The sequence below is a fragment of the Giraffa tippelskirchi genome, chromosome 12, assembly GCF_054371585.1.
Source record: "Giraffa tippelskirchi isolate mGirTip1 chromosome 12, T2T-mGirTip1v1.2.pri, whole genome shotgun sequence".
In the NCBI taxonomy this organism is placed as follows: Eukaryota; Metazoa; Chordata; class Mammalia; order Artiodactyla; family Giraffidae; genus Giraffa; species Giraffa tippelskirchi.
In genome coordinates, this window is record NC_137286.1 from 109357041 (window position 1) to 109375158 (window position 18118).

Below are 18118 nucleotides of genomic sequence, written 5' to 3' on the forward strand. Positions count from 1 at the left end.
AGTTTTATAAAACCGTGGAGTATTTATAAGGCTTCCTCCTATCCCTGCCACCCCAGTCCTGGTCTCTCTGTCTCCTAAAACATTAAAAAAAAAAAAAAAAAAACTTCCTAAGTTATAAGTAAAATACACAATGTCTGCAATTAATGTGAGTCTTCCCACACAAGCTTCCAAGTCCTGAGTGGAAAACTCCAGACAACCAGTCCATTTTGTTTGCTTATGTATTAGTTTCCTGAACCAACATTATCTTTCTGCCAAAATAGAAAGCTAATTACTCCCCTAATGATGTTTCATACTTTACCATTTCTGTTTTTTTCTCCTCTTACTCTTTTATGGTCCTGTTAGGTCCGCTTACATTGTGCAACTTTCTGCCCAAGTCCTGCTAGCTCATTAAGATCCTTATCAAATGCTACCTCTACAAAGAAGACTTCCTTGATGTCCCCAACACACATTATTTCTGCCATTTAAGAACTCTTTTTGTTCTGTTGTGGTTATTGTTATTTTTTAATGTGCCTCTGGGGCACTTGGCACAGTCTGATTATTATTTATGTGATTATTTTATGTCTAGTACTGTACTGTACATGTGCTTTCCCCTTGTACATGTTCAGTATAATTTTAAATTGAATTATTGATAGAAAGCCATTTAAGGTAACACTTGTACCACTCACAGAAGAGTAAATGCATGCTGGCAGGATTGATTTACTCATGCCTTTGAGAGATATTAGATTAGGGTAGGGAAGTATTCCCTACTAGGGATGAGTAATGAAGTGCTGTTTCAAAGCCATTCACTAAAGAAGGACATGGACTGGACCCAAATAACATCAAATAAGCTGAAGTTTTCTACTTCAGGCCCAAATTTGGAACCTTGGGTCTAGACCTTTGATTCTAATGTGTAAAACCAAGGAAGTTAGGGTAAAATTAGAGGCCTGAAACAAGTGTACAAATAAGACTGCAACTGAATCCAAAGCTAGGAACATAGCTGGGGTATGTGTGAGTGCAGAAGCTGTGACCAGAAGCCAGGTTGAGTCAAAAACCAAGGGCTGATAATCATGGCAACAGGGGCTCATCCAAGAGTCAGAGCAGGAAAAGGGAGCAGGTCAAATGTGGAACAGGCTGTGGGTCAGGGCAGAGAGGTGAGGGCCACAGAACCAGATGAGGAAGAAGCCAGGGAACATTCCACGTTGCACAGGCTGCAAGGGAAGTTCCCAGCCGAGTCCAGATGGAATTCTGCTGGGTGTCTGCTCAAGGGTCCAGCTGGCTCAGGGTCCCATTTGTTCCTCACGCACAGATTCTTCCAACTGGCTTCTTATATTCTAAGTTTTTTTATCTTTTGAATGCTCTCAAAGCAGCTTCATAAAGGTATTTTGCCAGAAGCTCTGTAAGGTGACCCCATTTGTAGAAAATGCCAGAAGTAAATTAAAAGATAGATTTTTCTTTTTAAACTACCTAGAAAAATGCAATATATCTTTCTGTAATATAATGGAAGAGTTCAAGAATTTTTACCATGCTAACCAGGCAGATTTCAGAATGAGCTTCCTGGAGAATTATTCTGCAGTGTATCAGATTCTCCAGAAAAACACCTATTTATCTATTACTATTAATAATGGTGATCAGTTTCCTATTGAAAATAGACTGAATTGTGAGAGTTGGAGGTTTTCACCTTACACTAATTGCTTCCTAGTAATGATTACAATTTACTGATGCTTGCTTTGATTTGCTCTATCGCAAGTACTAGCAAACATATTTGAATAATGAAATATTAGTTTTACTTTTTATACAAACCTATAGGATGGATTGTTATGACCATCTTCCTTTGTATAACTGTGAACCAAATAAGAAGAAATGGAATACAAAGAAAAGAAAGAAACTATAATGCTGGCCTCAGACTCAAAATATAAATCATCTATTTAGCACATCAAGCTTTAGAAATAATAGGGGAGACTCTCAAAACATTTTATCTATAAAAACAGAGTAAGCTGAGGAAAGAAAGGGTAAGAAAAAATCTGGCAAAATGGATCTAACAGCACAAGATGCTGGTGATGATTTTGTAATGAAGAAGGGGAGGAGGGCGGATGAGGAGGAAGGGAGGAAATCGGAAGTGTGGTTTCTTGTGAGTGTTCTTTACAAGCTGTAAACCACTCACAAATATAAGTTTAGGTATTCCCAAATATTGGATGTTTTATAAAAATGTCCACAATAGTTGAAGTATAAATATACTGAAATAAAATTTTGCTTTACAAAATGCCCTTAAATTTTGTTTCTTTGTTCTTTTCTCAGTATCTTTTGATAAGTTAATGAAATCTCTCCATCAAATTGCAAACCCTGTACTTACTGGAGTTTACAGGAATCAACTCTGAAGTTTGGAGTATATGTCCATGGATTCAGTGAAGTTATGGATCATAGGTTAGGGACTCCAAATTAATAATATTGTATAACTTAATAGTTTTTAACCTCGTTTTGAATTATGAAAGTCTAAGGTCTGTCTACCCCTACAAATGGGCAAGTTCCAGTTTGTTCTTGTTGCTATAGAGGGCCACCATTTAGGAATATTCATTAGCAATAAAGTAGTTATACTTTATTGCTAATGAATATTCCTAACAAATAGAATTCATATCCAGTACAATGCATGGTTTTGTATTATATATTATTATATGTTACCAATATAATTTGAAGGCAAGATGTATTTAACTTCACAACTAAATGAATCTTAATAAGTGTCTGTCTATGTAGTATTAACTAAATATTGGGAAAAACCTGCAAATGTGGTCATGATGCATAGTTTTAAATAACTGTAGTTTAAGCTTGTTCTAAAGATTTATAGCCAATAACAAATACAAAGACTTATGTATTTCTTTGTACATCTAATTTTACAGTGGAATAAGCACAATGAATAAAATCCACTGAATGATTTGAAACGATATGAGTTTCAGGAGGCTGGAAATTAAATTGCTTATTTGTTTCTCTGTCTCTGTAGATTCTGTAGTTATAATTTCTAGCAGCCCATATTCAGTAAGTCAGATTAGGGTGATTATTTTTTATGCCTTTTCTTTTAGAACAGTTTGAAAAGGAGAGTGATAACTACATAACCAGATCATCGGCAACCCTTTTATACAGCTAAAGCACAATGTTTTTGTTGGCTTATATGATGACGTTTTTTTCTTGAGTTTGTCTAACCACTTTTTCCACTCATCTCTCTTATCCCATCCAAATCCTACATGTTTTCCCTGTGCTTTTTCATCCCACATACTTGGTGGCAGCTGACCCACAACTGCTCTATGTTGAAGGGCCTTGGATCTAGAAACAATGATATTTATTTGATTTCTGTCATCCAAAATACATCCATTCTCAAAAACATGCAATGTAAGTAGCCTATTTGTTTGATTTAGGAAATTCTTAGTGAGATATGAATTTCTTGGTAAAATGTAAATGGTGTTATGGAGCAGTGATGGAAAAAAGCTCTAAAAAAATTTCCAGAGCATCTGCCTTCCACCTCATTATTGAAAATTACTTCTTTTCAGAAGAATCATTCTCTTTCCCTCCTTTCTTTTCAAAAATATTTCTTGAGCATCTACTCGTTGTCAATGAAGAAACACGTTTTTCTCAGATTTTTAAAAAGTCTAATGTATTTAACAGGTTTTAGCCTCATGGTTTCATATTTGTTTTCAGTAAATTCTGCCTCACTATTTTCAGATCACTGTTTAATAATCATTAGGGAATTATTTCACTTATGATTTTTGGTAATGATTGATTGATGTCCTTTCATTTATTTGATTTTATTTCATTGAATATATTTCAAGTTGTTTTGTATCCAACAGTAAGAAAATAGAATATCTACATGTGTCCATCTAAGGCGACATTGTGGACTTTGTTTTTAGTATTTCGTCATGGGAGATAAAGTTTAGTTAGTGAGTGGCCTGAAAAATAAAGAATAAAATGTAAAGATAGCATTGCCAGCCTCACTGTTTCCATCTCTCTGTATCTATTTGTTCTTTAAAAAAGTATCCAGCAGTAAATTTGCCACCTCTACAAACAAGAATAAAAACTCAGGTTGTTTTCACTCTGAAATTGAACCAGTTTCTCAGCCATTGTGTTTTATGTCTGAATTGTCTAACTTAAATTGCATGTCCTTGGGGCAGAAAGGCCTTCTTTTTTTTTTCCCATTTTCTTTTTTCTTTCTTTTTTTCCCCCCACAGAGCCAAGTATGCTGTCACTGTTCTACAAAGCAGTAAATAATGAAGCCAATTGAAGACGTGTGAAGACGTGTGAAATGGGACCCATGTTCTCAGAGGGGTTATAGCAGTATTTCCTAACAAGCAGGCTGAACCACTATCCAACATCTCAGAACCAAATAGTGATAGAGGATAAGAAAGTGGGAGGAAGGCAAAAATCCAGAAGACCACAAGGTATAAGAAAACCTGTATTTTGAGTGAATTATCAGCTGCTTGAGCTGACACTCCTACATGAAATGAACAAAGACAGTGAAATGTCTTTTAACCATCAGGCATAGTTCATACAATTCACTCTTCTTTAACATGTATTGAAAACAACAACAAAAACCTCCCTCAAAAGTTTTGGCTCATATGTGTAATGTACCTGTGAGAACACTAAACATGGAGAATCATATTTATTCAAGAGTTTTTACTTGGTCGCTCCTAAAAACAATCAGAATGCTCCTCCACTGAGAGGATTTCCTTGACTACATCTAAAGCAGCCTCATCCTCACATTTTCCCTACCATCACTCTCCCCTTATCTCATATTATTTTCCTTCTACAACTCATCCTTTTTTGAAATGATTTATTTAGTGTACTTTTTTAAAAAGTCTGTCACATTATTGGAATATAAATTCCATGAGAAGAGTGGCTTGATTGGTTTTGTTTGACAAGTGCCTCTCAGAATGTTGGATTATGGAGTGATTCAGATATTTTTTTGAAACATAAAATAAATTCAGCTTCAAAATAAAATAATTTAAGTGATCAACTTTCTTGACTTAAGTAATTCATAATGAGATATTTTCACAAAATTTATGGCACATTGTAGGTATTCAGTAAATATATGTTAAAAGAAGAAAAGAATGAAGATTTAAGATAAAAAGTTACATGAAAATCATTATCTTAATTATTGATTGGGATCCAAAATTTTAGCTACAGCATCTTTTAAAATATAGAAACATTACCAATTTGGTCACATGAATTGTGTTTAATATATTGCAGAGAGACAATAGGTTCTGAGTTAAGCGGGAAGAATGAGAGATGTATAAGGAAAGATTGAAATCATATAATACTAACTAAACACAAAATATATTCTATCTAATTTTTGGCAGCTTCCATTCACTCATATACATCAAATATCAATCACTATCATTATTTCTGAAAATCTTGATTATATAATTAATTTATATAATATCCATACATAACAATTTAAATTGTGTCCACCATCCCCAGTAGAAATTCTAATCTATGGTACCTGTGAATATGACATTATTTAGAAATAGAATTTTCCTTTACAGATGATAAAGTTAGGGCAATGTCTTCAGGGTGGGCCCTAATCTAATAAGACTGTGATCTTATAAAAAGGGGAAATTCGACACAGAATCAGGCATGTACACAGAGAAACACACAAAGGGAAAACTATGTGGGGGCACAGGGAGAACACCAGATACAAGTCAAGGAACTCATGGGGCTACGAGAAGCTGGGAGAGGCTTGGAACAGAGTATCCTTCAGAGATCTCAGAGGACACTAATCCTGCAGATAGCTTGATGTCCAACTTCTAGCTTCCAGAACCAGAGACAACACATTTCTGCTGTTCAAAACATCCAGGTTTGGTTCTGTGTTACAGTAGCCCTAGCAAACTAATATATCATACATATCAACTTTAGTGATTGGCATCAGTATGTAGGCTTATTATAAGGTATTTAGATATTGGCTCAATCAACTTATTATGCTATACCATAGTCATTACAATAATTTAAATTATGTAACTACAATGAATTTACTATAGATAATTACACAATTACAATTAATTTGTCTCTATGCCATTCTCTTATTTTCTTGATAAAAATTAGTTTAGGGTATCCTTCTCTTTTTTTTTTTTGCCATATCATGTGGCATGTGGGATCAGATCTGTGCTCACTGAGTGGAAGCACAGAGTCTTAGCCACCAGACGCCTAGAGAAGTCTTTGTTTATAGTATCCTTCTGCTGTTATCGACATAGTTAGAGAATTATATAAGGCCTAAAATTAGGAGATATTACTTTGAATTTTACTTATAGAGTGCACAAAATTAAATATTAATGCACTTTTGAATAAAATATGGGGAGTTTATAATTTTTGGACCCTTTTCAAATGTATTAGATAACAGATTTTTCAACCACTAAACAAGACATTTAATATAAAGAATATAAAACACTTTCAAAATCTTTGGAGCTAGTTTTATGAGTGTGGCTGACAAATCTTTGCATATAGTCACAGAAAATAAATATTCTAAAAATGTCTTTTCTGATACAATTATCAAAAGAATTATCACAGTTTGCTTTAACCTTAAAAATAGACATTCTGCTTGACTCTATAGTTAAAATAGGAAGAACTGTCTATCAACAATTTATATTTCTAATACTTATGCATGTAGAAAGAATTTCCATTTTATGTCTTACTGATTTAAAAAATGATTGAATATAGATGGAAAATCAGTAGTAGAGTTTAATACTAATATGAATGGATGACCCTGCAGGCAAACAATTATGTTAGCTTGTGCTATACTCTGAAATTGTATTATAAAACCTATAAAAATTATCCTTTGAAGTTTTCCTTCTATATACTATAAAGTTGAATATAGAAATTTTAGATTAAATATGTAAATTAGCAAAGAATGCAGTTAAAGGTAAGGATTAGAATTAAGTGATGATTATATTTCCTTTGTATTTATTGAAAAAGTCTGCACTATAAATGTGTATATGTGAGTTGAAATCAATTATCTGCTATGATAAACATGTCTTTAATGTAATTCATTTAATTAATATTTATTTCACTTCCCTAAGTTTCTGTAAAAATTATATAGAAAACTTCAACAAACTAATTTTATATGTAAAAATATGAAAACCTACATTGAGTTTAGATGTAAAAGTGTAGTGAGCTAATGCTTCCTGTAGAATAAGCAAAAATTCCATTAAATTACATCTCCCAGTGCATTTAATTTTAAATTATTCCTGAAAATATTTTAAGTTGTGTCATAATTTGTTTTCACTTACTCTTATAATCTTAATTTGTGAGATTTGTTAAATGTTACTGGAAAACTAGATAGGATTTTGTGAGGATAAGAAGTTTAAACTCATGATAACTTAGATTCCTTGTCTATAAAACTAAAGTGAAGATTTTAAGATAAAATCATGTGCATTTTGTAGAACTTTTATCTTTCAATGTTCTAACCTAAAGAATAAAATTCAATAAAAGTAAATAGCAAAGATCTACATATTCTTTTCCAAAGCCTGTTGCTTCTATGGATTGATTTTTATCCAAGAGCTCTTTTTTGAAATCATAAACATCACTTTTGTGCAATTTGAACAATCTTTTAAGTAGACAAAAGAAATGGAAGTATATATGGCTTCTAGAGTTATAAATTTATTATTGATACATTTTACAGAGAATATGCTGGTAATTGTTCCATGAATTATTGCATGTTTCTGGTTATAACTGTTCTAGCTCCTGAAAAGTAGAATAGTCAAAAATATTCATTTCCGATCAGGATCTGTGTTTAGGACATAGATTTAGATAGAGGATCAAATCTTTCATTCAGGTGTTTGGAGTTACTCACTACCTGGAAAAGTCCATGGACAGTGAAGCCTGGAAGGCTATAGCCCACAGGTCTTTATGTTACGGAATCTCTTAACTAGTACCCAAAATGTGTTACCTCCCTTAATGACCCTCCCTTCATCTTTCTCCAGAATAGGAAGAACAGGTGGCAGGATGAATAGCTTTTGATTGTAGCTCTGTCAACAAGATTTCTCTCTTGTACATGTCATGTTAGCACTCTGTGTCAGGTTTAACTTAGATCTCTTTCCCATATATTCTGTAATTGTCTTTCATCTCTACTTTTATTTTTCTGATCTATATTCAAGTATTACACAAATACTTTGAAACAGGAAATTTGTTCAATTCCTCTCCACCCCACAACCTTGTGTATGTAACAACTCAATACCACATCTAGACTATTTCAGCGTCACAGATATGTGATTTTGTTAAGGGGCATCTATCATTTGTCAATCTCCATCCTATTTATTTAATATATTATATTTTGTTTCAATCTTTACAGCATGATGATTCACAATTTCAGTAATTTCATTTTATGTGGGTTAGCTTGACACATTAAGTGAACTCTCACCTTAGCACTGTGACTTTAAAAAAAAATAGCAGAAACTATTTGCTTTTTCACTGAATAACTCATCTTTTATAAGAGTAATTGTAATCATCACAGTCTAATGAAAACCTCATGTGACACTAGTAACCAATCCAAATACATTGGGTAAAACATATATTAATTATACTTAATTAGTATCAAAAGTTCATTGAAGCATTGCAGAGATATTAAAGAAAAAAATAAATACATCTGCACAGCAATAGTGCCCATAGTTCTCTGTGACTTAAAACACAGGCTTAGAGCTTGAAAAGTTGTAGAGAGGTTATAAATATGCTAGAAGTCATATGATATGTTATTGATGAAACTAAGATTTTTGCCGAACTTGGTTACTTTGAACATCAAGTCTCTTTTGATTTATTACGTTATTCCTTTAAGAATAACTTATTGTTATTGAAATTAAGGATTCATGATGTGCAGCTATCATTTACCTATCTCTTGATGAATCTAAAACATAGCTAAGAAAAACAATTCTGCATTGAAATGTGTCTGGTGGGTCTCATTCTATAACTGGTTGGCATGCATGTTTTACAGTACAGGTCATGCATCTCTTAATTGTGAGGCTCATAAAACTATAGACACTCAGATGCAGAAGCATCTTTGGAGATGTTTTAAAAATACGTGTTAGTTATCAATAATATTATACTTTAATATATTTGAATTTCTTTTAAATTGCTTGCTTTGTACATGAATATTTGTTTAAAAATAATTTCAGCTTTCCTTAAAAATTAACAGCAGTAATTTCCCTTTTTAAGCGTAATTAAACAATCAGGAACAGGATATTCTAAAGAGATGTTTATCATATTACTATGTTATTCCTTAAATTTTGAAAATTTATGACTGATTATTTTATCAAGTTGGTATGTTAGAGTAATCATTCTCCTTTCCATCTATTTTTGGAACCCAGAAAGATTCAGAGACATCATTTCTGGTAAAATATTCCTTGTAGTTAGCAATGCTAACATCATTTATACAATTGTTTTCCTTTATACCATTAAGATATGAATGTCTATTTACATGTGAATATTGATTTATTTTCCAACAACTCAAGGTAGTTATGTGAGTTAAAACTTAGATCAAACTTAAGAAGATATAGACAATGATACAGGAATGTCTTGGAGGTTAATGGATTGACCATGGTTACAAAATCATTAAAGAGTGTTCAACCTTCAAGGTATTCTTCTCCTTAACTTCTTTATATAGCCATTTAGAAAACCATAAACATGATGCCCAGACAACAATTTTAAGATAATAGATTTTTTTAAAATGCTGTGTAATCAATGTGAAATTTTATTATAAGTACCATGAGATGAGAACAAATGCTTGTCTAAGTTAACTTATAAAAATTTGTCAGCAGTGTTATCATTATTTTTTAAAGTTATGTATATATGAATTTCATTTTTAACTCTAGTATATATGCTGGTTTATAATGTATACAAACATATATTAAAGGTTTTAAATTAAATATAGAGCATATACCAAGTTGGAGATGTTTTGAATCTTTCTGGGTTCCATAGAGTTTCCCTGGTGGCTCCGACGTTAAACAATCTGCTTGCAATGCAGGAGACTCCAGTTTGATTCCTGGTCCAGGAAGATACTCTGGAAAACAATGGCTACCCACTCTAGTATTCTTGCCAGGGAAATCCCATGGAGAGAGGAGCCTGGTATACTACAGTTCATGGGCCTCCAGGTTTTGGACATGACTGGGCAACTAACACTGAACACCAATCAAAAATTTACAGGCCACAATTTGAGGACAGTAGAGTAGTCTCTCTAGACTGGCTCCCAGTGAACTGATTAATGTTCTTTGAATAGTGATAATACTTTTTGTAAACCATATGGACTGATGCCCAGAACAGTGTGGAGAGACCCAGAGCTAACAGAACATTCTGGAAAGGTTTGCCTATATGCACAAATTTCTACTGATGGATGAAGTGCTTACCAACACTAAGTTGTTTTTATTCCCAATCTCTTTATTTGACTAATAATTTTATTAATATTACTACTTATTGCTATCAATTAATTACCTTTTATGAAACAATACAAACTTGCAGTGAAATATGAGTGCCAGATAAATAGAAATTATTTCTATGGAGACTGAGTACTTGGGAAAATTCTGATCAGGCTGATAAAAATGTTGTTGAGATTGATGTGAGTAATTGTAGAAAAAGTAGAGAGATATTCAAAGAACCTCTAGGAATTCTCAGATTCCCCAAAACAAACCTAGAATTCTTAGTTAATGCATTTTTTTTATTGCTTTTGCAATAAAAAAGAGCATAGCTCAACTAAACACTCACAGAAGGCCTGGTCTCTATATTACATGTTCCAAGGTAAAATCGTTATTTTAAAGTACATATTCATTATATTTAACCTACCTACAATGATCATTTAGGCTGAGTGATTATGTCATATAACTAAATACATAATATATAGTTTCAAACAAAACTTTGTTAAGCTAATTATCCTCCTCCATTCTTTTCCTCATCATTTAAATCTATTTATTGTCAAGTCATTGAACATTTTGTACACACTGTGAAAAAATAATTTTATCTTTTAAAAAGTTTAGTTTGGTCTTTTAATAATTTCTTACTAATTGTAGGAATTCATAAAATAATGCTCATGTCCCATAGTACAAATGCCATCATTACTATAATGTCAGCTCAGCAGAATTAGAACTTTGAAAAGGTTGAGTTCAAATGCATTTTACTCATTGTAATAACACATACATTCATCGGAACAAGCATGCACAAGCAAAAATGCACTGAATCCAATAACAGGCTTTTTGAAGCTTTAGGCTAAAGAGTACAATATCCTCCCAACTCAACATAACCTTCTCATGTGTGTTTAATTTTTTGTTCCAAATTATTATTGCATTTCTTTGAAAGATGAAGAGAAGAAAAATTTGAATTGAAATTAATGTGTCTGAAACCTTCATTTTTGTATGATATAGCAATATTAATGTTACAGTAATTTAATTTGAAAAGAAAATCCCCAGTAGATTATTAAATGTTATCTAAGAACATAGAGATGTAATTGCTTTCAGTGATATAATATGCATATATTTTCAATGCTGAAAAGAACAATTTCTATAATTTTTATATGGAAATGCTTTGGAAAATTACTTCACCTAATACATGGAAAGGTCTTGTATGCATCTTTAATTAGGTAATCTTTTGAAAATTCTAGTTAAATAAAGGCAGATGATTCATGGGATAAACCACCAAATTAAGTTGCTTTTTTTAACATCTTCTTTACTACTACTGAAGGATTCTGATGATCTAACTAGAGTTTTCTTTTTTGTTGTTGTTTTTTCTTTGTTCTTATTTCTTCTAGGAAGAACCAACACAATATTTAAGGGTTTAGATTCACAATTTCAACCCTCAGATCTCTTTGGCAAATATTTTTGGAGGTTCAGTTATGTCTGAGACACTTTGGAAGTTAATATCAGCATGAATGAGGCATGTGTACTCTCACTGAGGAGCTTTTCTGTTTTTTACTGCATCGCCTTGGACTTGTGTCAGACTGAACTAAGTCACAGAGCAACAGAAACAATAAACAGATATTTAGACCTGATTCAGTGTTTTCTCAGTTTGTAATTAATGACCATCCTATTTATGGGTAATTTAGAAAATTTCTTTTCATTGATAAGAGACAGAGATTAATGAAATCTTGCTAGTTTAAAATGTAGTCAATCAATCAATCAATCAACTAATTTTGCAGCCCATTATATTTAATGCATGGTTTATGCTCTAGATAACCTGTGCAGTTTTATCTAAGTATGTTTCATATTTTTTAGTACTTTGAATTTAAAGACAATCCTTATATTCATTCACTGTGTAAGATTATTTATTTTCTAGGCATTTGTTTCTTCACAGAGTCTTTTGGGACAAGCTTGCAGCTTTTTTTTAGGTCTTGCTTTCATCCATGAATTACTGCCATAAAATAAAATTGCATTGTCATTTATAATTTCCCATTTTGGTTAATGGCATTTCAAAAGCTCTGTAGCTTTCTAAATGAACCCAGGGGCTACTACCAATGAGAACTGATAGACAGTGCACAGAATCAGAATAAACTGCCCCAAACACAAATAAAACCACAAGCCACACAATTCAAGAGAATAGAATGAACTGAAATGCAATGTTTTGTAAATACTCTCACAGCCAAATATAATTCAACAAGTGAGAAAATAGCAAAATTAACATACTAAGATAAATATTAAACTTATGTGTATAATAACTATGCATTGATGTAAGACAAAATAGGTACTACAAGTTAATACTTTCTTGTTACTTTTAATGCTTCACTGCAGTGTATTTCTATATTTTTATGCAAACTACTTGCATCTTAGAAAAGCTGTGATTATTAAATTCTCACATCTTTTTGCCTGTTTTTATTGAAAATATGTTGAGGTAAAGTTTTGTTTTTCATTCATTTTGTTTGTGAAAAAATAAAAACCATTGATAGGGTGGTGGAATCAGTTAATGGATTGTGTAACTGTTAAAGAAATGGCTGAAAATCTTTTACTACTTTTAGACTTCACTTTAAACAAATAGACAGGTATTCAAAAAAATATCTTGACTACCTGGCTTGCAGAAGGGCTGAAGCACCCCATGACCACAGATACACGGGCCCTGACTTCTTTATAAGTCAATGCAAATAGAAATCATGTAGGTCCTAGAAAGCCATCTCAGTTATATTCCAACCTCTATTCAAATTCTATGTCTAGTCATTTCATCAACATGGACTGCTGCCGTCACCACAGAAACATACAGCAAATGTCAGAGGTGTCTTAGGCTCACATGGCCTGGAAAATCTTGTCACAGTAGTTTTGCCATTACAAGTACACTACATGCATATTTGACTAAATAAACCATTGCACACTTCAGTACTTTTTCTCCATTTTCTATGGCATATTGCTAACAAAGGATTCCAGCTTTTGGAGTTTTCATTGTGAACAAGGGCGTTTTACATGGTTGCAAGAGTGTTCGTTAGTACTTGGAAGGAAATCTGCTGTTAAATATTGATTCACATTGGAAATTTACCTTGACCTAATTCACTCTTTTGGTCACACAACCCTGATCAGGCAAATTACTCTTCTAAAATTATACAATGGTTTTTCTTTTGGGACATATTCCAAACCGTTTAGCAGGACTTGTGTGGGCTCCTCTATCTCTGAGCTACTTCAGTTTTACCATCTCCCACAAGCCTCTTCCTTGTTGCTAAACGTCAGCTTTCCGGATCCTGTTCATTTATGTGAACATGCCACGATTCCTGTGACTTCTGGGACTTAGATGTGAAGTGCCTTTGCTTAAACACTCTCTTCTATGACCTTGCCTCTCTGCTTTCTATTTATAACCCAGTTATCTAATTAAAAGTCACCTTTCAGAGGTTCCTCTGCTATATACTTTCCAAGCTCCGTGTTCCTTCCTTCTTTCCTACATCTTTGCTGCGGGTAAGAGTTTGATATCCCTTTTCATCTGGCTCACATTCCTTGTAAGAGAACATTTACTACTTTGTTCCACAAGAAGTACAATGCTTGGCATGTAGTAGGCACTTCAAAAATACCTGAGATGCTTTATTGAAATTAAAGGTATTATCAGATATTGTACATATCAGTATAAATATACACAGAGAACAGTTTGGGGATTTTATTTGTTTTGGTTTGTATGATGCTGCTGTCTTGCCAGACCTCTCTTTGTATAACTAAAGGGCCTAGGAAAAGTTTACTCATGACTCAAAATTCATGCAGCTAAATCAATATTTCTTAGTCTTTTTTCCATTATCACAAGGCTAGTAATGTTAGATTTTTTTTCCATATTACTTTCATCCTGTGAAATTTTATTACCACATACAGATCTTTACATATTGTGGCTCTTTGGAGGGATCATAACCATTATAACATTTAAGTGTTTTGTCCTCAATCATGTATTTTCATCCTTTGGGGTAACATTGTCCTTGTTGATAATGTATAAACTGTCTTTATGTCTATATCTACTATCTATCTATCATCTACCTATTTATCTGTATTTTTATCTGGAGAGAAAAAGGAGGAAGAAGAGAGGGAAATACTCATCTGAGCACTCTTTGATGTATTGCTTCAGCTGCTCTTTGCAGAATCTTTTCTTGTTTCTAGCCCGATCTCAGAGTTTGAGGCTGCTCAGAGGCTTTGCACAAAAGGAACATCCTTTCTGATTGTTGTGTTGGTCTCCTGGCTATTGCATTCTTTACTGAGTGTTAACAAAACATTAATTTGCATGGAAATGCTTAAGTCAGAATGTATTGTAATTTTAGCATTTTATATTTACCATAATTATAATTTTATTCATGTCAGTTTCCAAATGAAATGTTTTATGTGTTCCCAACTGGAATTAATTTTCTTTATCTAATTACTTTCAAAGCTCTATCAGAGTTGAAGCTTTGAAAACTATTGGTGGCATTAAGATCTGTTCAGCTTCCACAGGCAACTTGAAAAATAACTCTCTACGGGCAAACATCTCAGGTGCAGGGAAAACCATGATCTTACATGAGCAGCTGCAGAGAGAATGGAATTGCAGCTCTATTTCTTGTTCTCTTTGGCTTTTATTAGTCCACAGAGTGGTTAGAAAAAATGGCAGCAGTTTGCTGGGGATATTTTACAATGTCCATAGGGACTACCACCTTGCTAAATTTACTTGCAGTGGCAGTTGTCATTTAAATACAATGTTACAACCTGTTATGACACAGAAGGTGGGTGGCTTATAAGCCCCAAATGAAGGAAACTTCAATGGTGATGACAAGTCTGAAGGATACTTTCCATTTGTCTTTTCTTTTCCCTTTCCCCTCAGGCACTTAAAAACTATCTGCCTAGCACCAGTTTAGTCCAGACACAGTGCCAATTTACATGGTTTAACTGACAAGTCATACTTGTCACCAGTCATTAGTTGTTGCTCTCAATGGAGTCCTCCAATAACTTATTGGCTTCAAAGACAATCAAGCATTAGTTACAGCAAAACTGAGAGACATTTCCAAATGCTCCCAACCCCCAACCCACACCAAATGCTAAACCACAGGTGTTATATTTCATTTCACTACTGACATGAACCCTCTACTTCAATCCAACCGGTGCATTTACAGCCTATGTCTTGACATTAACAGCTGGCACTCACTGTGTTGGCAGGCAGTGTATTTAAGTGCTTCACTTCATTTATCTTCACACCAACCATAAGAGAGAGGCATTATTATCCCTTTGTTTTTATAGAAGAGGGAACAGACTAAGAAGAAAAAAGAACTTGCATTACAGTTAACAGTAAGAAAATAGTAGATTACAGGTTTAAAGTCTGAGGGTATGCAAACAGAGACTGTGGCTTAATCTTCACTCTGAAATGATAAATATTGTAACACAAAGCCCATTGTCTTTCCTTCTCATCATATATACCCAAATTTTAGCCATCCTTTGAATCCAGATCCAAACCCCCATAATGCTATTTTGTAGACATGCATATGTTGCATTTATAAAATAATGACTTCAATAATAAAATGAGTTTAAAATCATTATATATAAAATTATTTAACTTTATAAGATTTTATAAAATTTATAGAATTATTTGACTTTATAAGATTCTGTGTTTTAAATAGATCAGAGGGTTTTAAATCAGATTTAAATGTATCAGAGGGTTTTACATTCACTTCAGTTCACCTGCTCAGTCGCGTCCAACTCTTTGCGACCCCATGGACTGCAAAACGCCAGGCCTCCCTGTCCATCACCAACACCTGAGTTACTCAAACTCATGTTCATTGAGTCAGTGATGCCATCCAACCATCTCATCCTCTGTCGTCCTCTTCTCCTCCAACCTTCAATCTTTCCCAGCATCAGGGTCTTTTCAAATGAGTCAGTTCTTCACATCAGGTGGCAAAGTCTTGGAGTTTCAGCTCCATCAGTCCTTCCAATGAACACTCCGGACTGATCTCCTTTAGGATGGACTAGTTGGATCTCCTTGCAGTCCAAGGGACTCTCAAGAGTCTTCTCCAACACCACAGTTCAAAAGCATCAATTCTTTGGTGCTCAGCTTTCTTTAAAAAGAAAGCTGTATGTATGAATGTCACATCCATACATAACTATTGGAAAAACCATAGCTTTGACTAGACAGACCTTTAATGGCAAAGTAATGTCTCTGCTTTTTAACATGCTGTCTAGGTTGGTCATAACTTTTCTTCCAAGGTGTACGTGTCTTTTAATTTCATGGCTGCAGTCACCATCTTCAGTGATTTTGGAGCCTGAAAAAATAAAGTCTCTCACTGTCTGCCCATCTATTTGCCATGAAGTGATGGGACCAGATGCCATGATCTTAGTTTTCTGAATGTTGAGCTTTAAGCCAACTTTTTCACTTTCATCAGGAGGGTTTTAAGGAGAGGTGCTATTTCTGACACTTTCAGTTCTGATACTATGATACTTCTAGCACAATGCCTCCTACATGGTATGAAACTGTTAAAAAAAAAAAAAGCTTTGATTTAACCATACCTGGGGCAAAAAAAAAAAAGGACAGCTTACTGCAGTCTTTGGCCACCTGATTCAAAGAGTTTATTCATTGGAAAAGACCCTGAGGCTGGGAAAGATTGAAGACAAAAAGAGAAGGGGGCAGCAGCAGACAAGATGGATGTGATGGTTAGATAGCATCACCGACTCAATGGACATGAATTTGAGCAAACTCCAGGAGATAATGAAGGACAGAGGAGCCTGGTATGCTGCAGTCTATGGGGTTGCAAAGAGTCAGACACAATTTAGCAACTGAATGACAACAACTTTAGTCTTTTACTTGTCAATTAAGAGTCCTGTATTTTAATTACAATTATGCCCATTTTTATTACATATAATTAGCTATTTATCTTTTTTAAGCTACCTATTGCTGTAATCCTGTTTATCAATACATGAACAAATACTTGAAATTATTTGTACAAATTAGAGAATCTTTGGAAAGTTCCTAATTAGTTGAAGTTAAATCTGAAGGGCAAGCCTACAGATACATAAGAAGCAATAAAAGAGTCACCTGCAGCAGCCAGGTACTTTTACTGACCTAATAAACTAAGTGGTATTACTTACTTGCTCCCAAGTACACAAAGTTATTACTGCACTTGACCCTCAGAAGTATGCTTATTTGTTTCTCTCTTATTTTCCATGTAGAAAAATATACATATACATATATGCTTATATGAATGCAGATCAAGATACAAAGTAGGGCACTGTTGTGAAAATTATGACTCTTTGAAAAGAAATAATAGTGACTCTGTAACAGAAATACTGGGAAATCAGATTTTAAAATGTTTATGGCAACCTAAAAGCAAAATAGACAAGTCATAAGCTTGAGGTTTGAAGATACGCTTTCATTTAAATGGTGGCAATCTTTGACAAATAATTTACTTTCTCAACTTAGTGTCTCATTTATAAATTTAGTTAAAATATATCCTACATAGAAATCACTTAAGCGTTTATATTCATAATAATCAGAGAAGGCAATGCAACCCACTCCAGTCCTCTTGCCTGGAAAATCCCATGGACCGAGGAGCCTGGTAGGCTGCAGTCCATGGGGTCATGAAGAGTCGGACGCGACTGAGCGACTTTACTTTCACTTTTCACTTTCATGCATTGGAGAAGCAAATGGGAGCCCGCTCCAGTGTTCTTGCCTGGAGAATCCCAGGGACGGCGGAGCCTGGTGGGCTGCCGTCTATAGGGTGGCACAG

At 33.8% G+C, this 18118-nt stretch overlaps 1 protein-coding gene and 1 long non-coding RNA gene across 2 annotated transcripts in view; one reads left to right on the forward strand and one right to left on the reverse strand.

Moving 5' to 3' along the window:
* LOC145530597 (uncharacterized) overlaps positions 1-11977 on the forward strand; it is a 98258-nt gene extending 86281 nt beyond the window's left edge. The window contains exons 6-7 of the long non-coding RNA XR_014071925.1: positions 4191-4400; positions 11738-11977. This is a non-coding gene — a long non-coding RNA (uncharacterized LOC145530597). The remainder of the gene's footprint in view (positions 1-4190; positions 4401-11737) is intronic.
* Positions 1-18118, reverse strand: part of PCDH9 (protocadherin 9) — a 1072888-nt gene that overhangs the window by 389870 nt on the left and 664900 nt on the right. The window lies entirely within an intron of this gene.